Here is a 9097-nt window from a genome sequence, read left to right as displayed (position 1 = left end):
TTATATGAAGATATTCCAACTGACTGCAACCTGGGCATGTCAGAAAACATAAAGAATGAAAGCAATACAATCTATTTTCCTTTGGAATCACATGTCTTCCCTACATAACTGAAAGCACTGTCTCCCCTGATACTAATTTCCTCTGAACCATAACTTCCAAGGAACTCTTTCAATAAATGAATGAGCATGTAAGAGGAGCAGTGGAAATGGGGAAGACATTTCAGAAGCCTGTGGAAGGCAGTATTTCCCTTTCAAAGTGAGGTGAGGTATAAATTGAGTTGTGGTGAAAACATTTAAATGCAGAGGCTAGCTTGGCAATATTGCAGACAGGCAGAGGTGAGAGGATGACAATGAGCTGAAGATAGCAAATTACAAAGCTGCCAGGAAATTCACTCACCTGTCATCTGACTAGATGATACTTGTTCAGATACTTTTTTGTATGCTGTCCATTGGTAGATAGCACATGTTTTTGAGAACCTTGTATTAAGTGAATAGAGTACTAGTGTGAGTCCTTCATCTAAATTCCCATTAGGATGCCTTCCCCCAGGGAAGTATCAAGATCACTTGCATATTCTGGGACCTTTACCAGCACACTATACAAATGGCAAATGCATAGGGAACAACTGAAGCTTTCAGGTCATGTGAAACAAACACCAAGAGGGTATGAGTAGTCACACGGTCATCTAGAAAGACACAGTAGAAAGAGCTGTGACTGGACAGGGCAATTTGAATCTGCCACAGATGTCTGACTCAGAATTTTTATACTGTTCTTGGTCCTGTCACCAAAAGACAGATGCCAAGAGTCTTTGATCTCGTAGCTGTCAGAGAAGAATCCTGTTCTTTCTCCACTAAGGGGTTCACTTCTATCAGTCATCACTTCCTTCATTAGAGACCTCCAATCAGTTTCTCTTCAAGTTCAGTTACATTGTATGTCCGTGCATGTACATGTACACAAAAACACAGACACATATAAACACACACACACATCCTCATCATCCTCATCATCACACCAAGTTTTTTCAGCCACTTCATCCGGCACTCACAAGCCCTTTCTAGCTGTGTTATAATAGTAGAATATTGCCTATAATAGGGAGAGTTAAGGATGTTCCTGTCTGAGGCATCACCTCATTGTGTGGAGTGTGGGCACTAAGGCAGGCGACATGTCGGAAGTATTGTTTTCCCACCACTGCGTCATTTGTGAAGAATGGATTGGGAAAAAACTTACAGAATGTCCTCTGGGCCTTATCTCCTGCTAATGCTAAGGTACTTGGGATAGTTGAGAAGTAAAAACACTTGGGAGTGAAGCAGCAGAGATATGTTCATGTGGCACACAGCAAATCCTGTATCTGCTCTGGACTTCAGAATCACTGCCTTGTGGCTGGGAAATTCAGCACTGGTCAGAGAATGCACCTTCAGGAGGCCCTTCCTCAACCCTGAGAGTAATCCAGTCATGATGTATGGACTCTGGGATTATGTGTTGCAAAACTGCACCATTTCCTGAACCTTTCCTCCTTGAGAGTATCACTGCTCCTGAAACACAGTCAGCAGGACCTTCTGGATGTATGAGCATTCTGACTCAGTCTCTCCTTGGTGCATTGTAGCCATAGGGTCAGGGTCTTTTCCCATGCTGGAAGCACATGGTATGACTGGTATGGACTCTTGTTTGCTTTTCCTCTGTTGTGTTTGATGCTATCTGTGGGGAGCCCGACCCCTCCTGCGCAGTGGCGGGACCTGGAGGCCGGCATCCCCTTTCATTGTGGGGCCGCCTGTGGTTCTGGTGGCTGTGTGACTCAGGGATATCCGCTGCATGACTGGATGATGGCCGGCATCCATTTTGGGGAGTGCTGCCATTGTTAGCGGAAGCCTGGTCTCTGCATGGCCGGATGCATGAAGGGTGCATGACTGGAGCGTGTGAAGCCATGATTGGAGGGCTTGAGTGAGCTGGCATGAGTTGATTGGCCCACTGGCCTGTATATAGCGGCCTGGAGAGAGGAAGGAGGGAGAGGAGGAGAAGAAGAATAAAGGATCCTGCTTAAGCTAGCATTGTGTCGTGTGTCTTCCTTGCAGGACAGGGATAGCGCGTGATATCTGGTGCCGAGACCTGGGAATTATTGAACTGTAAGTATTTATAGGTAAGTGAAAGGGAGCTCCGCTTGGAGACTCTGGTCCAGGATAGGGCAGCCCAATGTTCACGGTGAGCATCTAATCTCAAGCTCGCGATTGAGACTACCACGCTCACGGAAGATGACTAAAGAGGAAGGACACAGGTGTGTGGGATGGGATCAGAAGTGTCACGAAACAGGATGGAATTTACCATTAAGGGTCTGTTGGAAGCTAATGGGACCCCTTTAAAATCTTCCACAGTAAGGAAATTCATCAAAATTATAGAGGAGAGAACCCCATGGTTCTTGGAGGAGGAAACCATTGATGCCGAAGTGCGGGAAAGGTTAGGGAAGGCTCTCCGGAGGTCAGAGGAGGAGACTCCACTACCCCCTGGCTGCCTTGCTGTGTGGGGATTAGTGCCTAGTCTCCCCTAAGGAGGATTTTAGACAGTCAGCGGAAAGGGGAAGTGAAATTTTGAGAGAGGAACAAGAACGTCGATCTCGCTCTCGCAGCAGCCATAGATCCTCTTCCTCTTCCGAGGGGGAGCTCTCCGAAGAAGAGGAAGTGATACCTAAAATGGCGGAGCTATTTTTGGGACCTCCCCCTGCTTTTGCTCCTGGTCCTACAGCGCCGCCTCCTGACTATCCAGGCAAAAGGCGGGCTAATTACAATAAATGGAACCTAGAGCCTCGCATAGGTCATTTCTTTCCAGTGGTTGAGGATTAGCAAAACCAGAGATATCAGTGTATGAAAGGGAATGAATGTGTGTAAAGAAATTTTAGAATAGAACCAAATGGGTTCAGACTGGAACGACTGCGAATGTGTGTGTGAATGGTAAATCTAAATCTAAGTCTATATGGGAGTAAACAGTTTAAGAACAGGTGTAAATCTAAATCTAAGTCTATACGGTTGTAAACAGTTTAAGAACAGGTGTAAATCTAAATCTAAGTCTATACGGTTGTAAACAGTTTAAGAACAGGTGTAAATCTAAATCTCTATATGGGAGTAAACAGTTTAAGAACAGGTGAAAAGCACAGACTTGAGAAAGAGAATTAAGTGGAGGTGTGCGTATTAATTGTAGTAAATCGGTGGAGTTTAAATCTACTCCTATTTGTGTTTGGTCTCCCTTTCTGTTTTTGTTGTCTAATTTTTCAGGAGAGCATCTAAATTGTTCACAGCAAATCTGCCTGCTTAGCACCTGCTGGAATGGCAGTGTCCACGATAGTGCGGTGCTGATGCGGCTTCCCACGTCCATTCCGATTCCAGCATTGGTGACTGATAAACACTTATCAGTGGTTCTTAGAGAAAGAAGAGATTTTGGTGTTCTTGCTGCAACTGCTGCTACTGCTGCCATGGTTTCATTGGCTGTGTTGATTCCCACAGCTACTACACTTAACCAACTTTCTGAAAATACTGCTTAGACTTTGTCTACAGATGTCTATGAATGCTCAGTTTTTAGGGGACTGATGATTGTGAATCATCGGGTTGATTTACTTCAAGAACAATTGGACATTTTGCAGGAAACTGCTGGAGTTGGATGCATTTCCACCATGCGAGCATTATGTATCACCCCCTTTCAATATCAGAATTGGACACGTGCCGCTAATTTATCAAAATTATTGGGACAAATGCTACGTGGCACTTGGACTATTCAATTTGAAAATTTGACTGAACAGTTACGTTTGGAAATAATGGCTGTTAATTCCAGTAGAGTAGAAGTTTTGTCCATGCCAGATATGTTATCCTGGGTTTCTAATGCTTTTAGCTTTGTAAAAGAGTGGGCAGGTTTTGTGGCTTTGGTATACTTGGTAATCCTTGGATTGGCAGTGATGCTGCGAGTGATCTGTGTGATGTGTAACAACATGGCCTGACAAAATACTATCATCAGACAGGCTTTTGCGGCACTATCCACTGGAGACTCTCCTCGAATCTGGCTCAGCATGCTGGACCAGTAGTCAAAGACGGGTAAGGACAGGATAGGCATATACCAACCTAAGACAGAAACTGCAACTTGAGCCTTGCAGCATTTCAATGACGGGTAAAGATATGTCCTGACTCCTCCACCTAAGACAGGCACGGTCCCTTGCTTCAATAAAATAAAAGAGGGGGAGCTGTGGGGAGCCCGGCCCCTCCCGTGCGGTGGTGGGGCCTGGAGGCGTGCATCCCCTTTCACTGTGGGGCCCCCTGCGTTGCTGGTGGCTGCGTGAGTCAGGGATATCCGCCGCATGACCAGATGATGGCCGGCATCCATTTTGGGGAGTGCTGCCATTGTTAGCGGAAGCCTGGTCTCTGCATGGCCGAATGCATGAAGTGTGCATGACTGGAGTGTGTGAAGCCGTGATTGGAGGGCCTGAGTGAGCTGGCATGAGTTGATTGGCCCACTGCCTATATATAGCGGCCTGGAGAGAGGAAGGAGGGAGAAGAGGAGAAGAAGAATAAAGGATCCTGCTTAAGCTAGCATTGTGTCACGTGTCTTCTTTGCGGGACAGGGATAGCGCATGATACATACACACATACAATGCACGCACACACACACACACACACACACTTAGTTACATATGAACACACATACATGCACACATATTTGCTTACATTCATAACAGAGGCATGAATACTAGTATATAAATTGAAAATTCACTAAATGAAATGGAGAAGGCAATACTGTGATGCATATTATAGCTACATATGGATTCCTAATAACCAGCAAACTGGAACATTGGAAATATTTATATCCTGATGTAAAAAAACAAAACAGAATCAAAAAATAAACAAAACCTACAACCCCCCTGGAAAAAGTCAATAATGAGATATGTACTTAACAAGAGAGAAGAGACTTACATACCACCAAGAAAAAAGACTTTACCAAGGGGGCTGGCGCCCTTTTCAGTATGGAAGAAGAGATCATTCTTGAGGAAAATCTTCAAATAGACCAGGGACAAGGGACTCTGAATGAAAGAAGGATTCAGGTTAAAGTATATGTAGTTCTTAGATACAAATAACAGGCTAGAAAGGGTAAAGAGAAAAAAGTAATTAAAAAGCTGCAGATAGATGTACATGGTATCATGTTTCAAGGACTGTAGTGAAAATGGGTAGGCTTTGGACACAGTTTCCTTTATTATGCACCCAAATAAATGCAATGTGTATACTTAGTGAAGGATTAAGCAGTAGTTGAGAAACTAAACAGTAGTTTATTCAGAATAAACAAATATTCATAGCAATACTAGCAGGCCTGTGCTGGACATGGAGCTTGAACTCAGAGTCCAGGCAGTGCCCCTGAGTTTTTACACTCTTTATCATTTGAGCACAGAGCCATTTCTAGCTATTGGGTGTTAAATTGGAGAGAAGAATCTAATGTACTTTCCTGTGCAGGTTAGCATGTATTGTATCCCTAGTTCTCAGATCTCAAACATTTGAATAAGTAAGGGTGAGGCAGGATGCCTAGATATTCACATCTTTTTTTGTTTGTCTTAGCAAATCTGTGCTCTTAGTTCAGGGCCTGTACAATATCGTTAGGCTTTCTATATTTTTAGAGGTCTATTACTTGAGCCACAGTTGTATCAGAGACTAGGTGGTGAGAGTAGAAATCCATTCCATTCAGCTCAGCAAGTCATGGGGACCTGCTTAGTCAACACAAATAGAGGGTGACACCGTTGGTGGCTCACGCCTATAATCCTGGCTACAGAGGACCCCGAGATCTGAGAATTCAGTTCAAAGTCAGTACAGACAAAAACACTATTGAAAAGCTACCAAGAAACCAGAGAAGAATAGGTATATCTGTTAGTGCTTGTGCATCAGACTAAGCACAGAGCACGGGCAGAGCACTCTGGCCAAGTCAGTCTCAGCATTGGGCTATATGAAGAGGGCAAGTTACCACTGTATCTGGTACATGTTTGCTTGAATTAGGGAAGGGAACGGGAACAGCAAAATGGAGAGACACAGGACAAATGCAACAGCAATCCCAACAAAATAATACATTGGAAATGTACTTTACACCACAGTGGGTGGAAGGCAGAGTGAAGGGAAAGGGGGGAGAAAAATAGGAAAGGGATAACAACATTAAATAAGAAAGGTACTCACCACCTCACATATGTAACTTACCCTCTTGGAACATCCCCATGACTATAAAACTTAATAAAAGAAAGAAAAAATGAAAACGACACACTTGGAAAAAAACAACAGGAGAAACAAAAGAATGAAAAGACAAAGAAGAATCTCTGAAAGAGAAAGAGAGAAAAGGGTAGCGTGGGGAAGAAATTGAAAGAGAAATACCAGAAAAGAAGGAAAGGGGGAAATAGAAAGGAAGGAAGAAAAGAAAGAATGGCAGAAAAGAAAGAAATGGGTGCAAATGAAAGAGGGAGGAAAAAGTAAAAGAGAACAGGATAAAGAGAAGGTGATAAAGACAGAGAAAGAGAGTGGAAGAGAGGAAGAAAGAGAGGAAGGGAAAGGCAGGTCAGACAACAGTACTTTGGGCACTTGTAGTCCGCATGTATAACTTGATTTATTCTGAGGTAGAGATCAGGGGACTGTGATTTGAAGGAGACTGGGCAAAATGACCATGAGACCTTCATATAAATTGAAAAACCTGGCTCTGGTGGGAGATGCCTATTGTCTCAGCTGTGGTTCACAGGCCAGACCGGCTCTGGCTAAGCAGAACACTGATTCCACAGTGGTCAGAGCAATAGTCTGCTAATGTATCAGGAGTCTTCCTGGCAGCTGCAAAGACTTCTGGAAGGTCCAACTCCAGCAGCACTGAAAATCAAAGAGGGTGAAAGATGTGAATGGACTGGTTTCTACCAAACAAGCCCAAGGCTCTGAGCTTCCCATTACTCTGCTGCTTCCGGTCTTTTTACTACATCCCTGATGTCACCACTCTCATTACAATACCTATTGAGGGACCAACAAACCTCACACTCAATTTTTGGTTTCATAAGGCTTCTTAGGAATAAGCTTGCTAAAACAGCTTTGTTTGCTAAACAGTTTCAAAAGGAGGCAGAAAATGACAAAATAGGAAAGAACAGAAACCATAGGCATACCATGTAGTTCCAAATCAGAACCCCTGTTCCGGTTTGCTTGGGCAGCTCCTTGTGGTTTTGCCTTTAAAAAGATTGTGTAAACCCTGAATAGAAACCACTCCCAACCTCGCTGTGCTGAGTGTGTGTGGATGAGTTCCTTGCCTGACTTGTATCCTGCAATGAACTTTTACTATTGCCTTTCTGGCATCCTGAAATCGGTGGTCTTCATTGAGGGATCCCTCTCCTGTGCACAACACCTATGCTCATTAGTGCTTGAGATATGCAATACAGTAAATTGTTCCTATGTGTCTTCATAACATGGTGAATCTGAGAAAATATCATGTTTCCTATCCAAAGACCACTGGAAATTATCGGTCAGTTTTCAGTCTTTTTTCTCAAGTAATTTTTGTAATGTTTCCCTGTGTGATAAAGCTGATCAAATAATAACACTGTAGGTATCCCAAAATTTATGTTGGTCTGAAACTAATTTTATGGTGATAAGATTAATTTCATATCAGACACAGCATTCAATAATGCTGGTAAATATTTTACCATCCTTTATTTACGTTTGCTATGGCAAATCGGGTATGGAAAAAACTGCAGTATTGTCAGGGTGGTGGCATTCATGTGGGTACTAAATACATTTTGGTACTTCATTCCACTGATTAACAGTGAACTGATTAACATAGAAGATTGCATAATATTCTACTTCAGCTTGGAGAATGTATTTTAACATCTGTTATGTTAACAACCATACAAAGTATTATCTGTAGGAAAGATTTTCCGGTGATGTGCACACACTGCTTACTGTCAACATGTAGAAATACAATGTGAAGTACGCAGATCGTATAGGTTGAAAGAGGAAGAATGTATTACTAGTAAAGGACCTCTGATAAGAAAATACTGTAATTGGACCTTGAGTGAGGCCCTGTGGTAGAGTGCTTGTCTAGCATGCAGGAAGCTCGGGGTTGGACTCCTAGGTACCACGGCTACACAGAAAGGAACAGAAGGGGTGCAGAGATCAAGGACCGGGCCCAGGCCCTGAGGTCCAGCCCCAGGACTCACGCGAAAAAAGAAAGAAAGGCATAAATCCATACAAACACACACATAGAGACACACACGTACACAGTGAGATCTATACATGTATCTACGTATGGCTTGTTTATGGATACGGAAATTTGTGCACGTATGTACACACATAGGCATACCTATGCATATATGCATATAGATGTATGTGTATATATGCATGCCGTATATATGGGTATGGATATGGATACATGGCACAGATATGGTACTCAAGTCGGAAGAGTACCTTCATTTTAAATGCAGTGTTCTAAAAGCGGGGCAACTGCATACAATTCTATGTACCGTCAGTTGCAGTGGTGTCATTTCTCTGAAGGGAACAAGTGTTGAAGCTAATAAGTCAATACACGATGCTTGTCAGATCAGTATGTAGGGCAAAGTACCGAACAGTGTGATGCGGAGTGTCCGTGTTCAGAAGTGGTGTGGATACAAAGGGTGAGGAGGACGCCGTGGGTCTGTACCTGTGAGCGTCGGTCCTCAGGAGGCTGAGACTGGGCAGTAGGGTTCCACGTTGAACCAACGTGCCAGGAGATGAGTACTGGAGGAGCACTAGTACTTGTACAGACACAAACAGCAGGCCCCCCGCAAGTTAAGAGGAGAGAAGATCTTGGGTCCAACTACTACATTAGCATGGACTGAGAAAAGAACACCGGGAATTAATCGGCAGGCTGTGGAAGGAAAGAAATGGAGGCTTTGGATTCCTGGCTTTCGTTTTGGGGTGTGTCGTACTCCGGCAGAGGCCCGTGGGAGGACATCATGTCAATATTTGGCGGGGGGATTCACCGGCTCTTTAGTACCAGGCCATCTGGCTCTTCCTCAAGCTTTGCTGATAGTGAAGGAATGGCAGGGAAGAAGGACCATCATTCACACTGAGCATTTCATTTTACTTTTGCCTCCCC

This window comes from Megascapheus bottae, chromosome Y (genome assembly GCF_031878675.1).
Source record: "Megascapheus bottae isolate mThoBot1 chromosome Y, mThoBot2.hap1, whole genome shotgun sequence".
Taxonomy (NCBI): Eukaryota; Metazoa; Chordata; class Mammalia; order Rodentia; family Geomyidae; genus Megascapheus; species Megascapheus bottae.
This window is presented reverse-complemented; position numbering follows the sequence as displayed.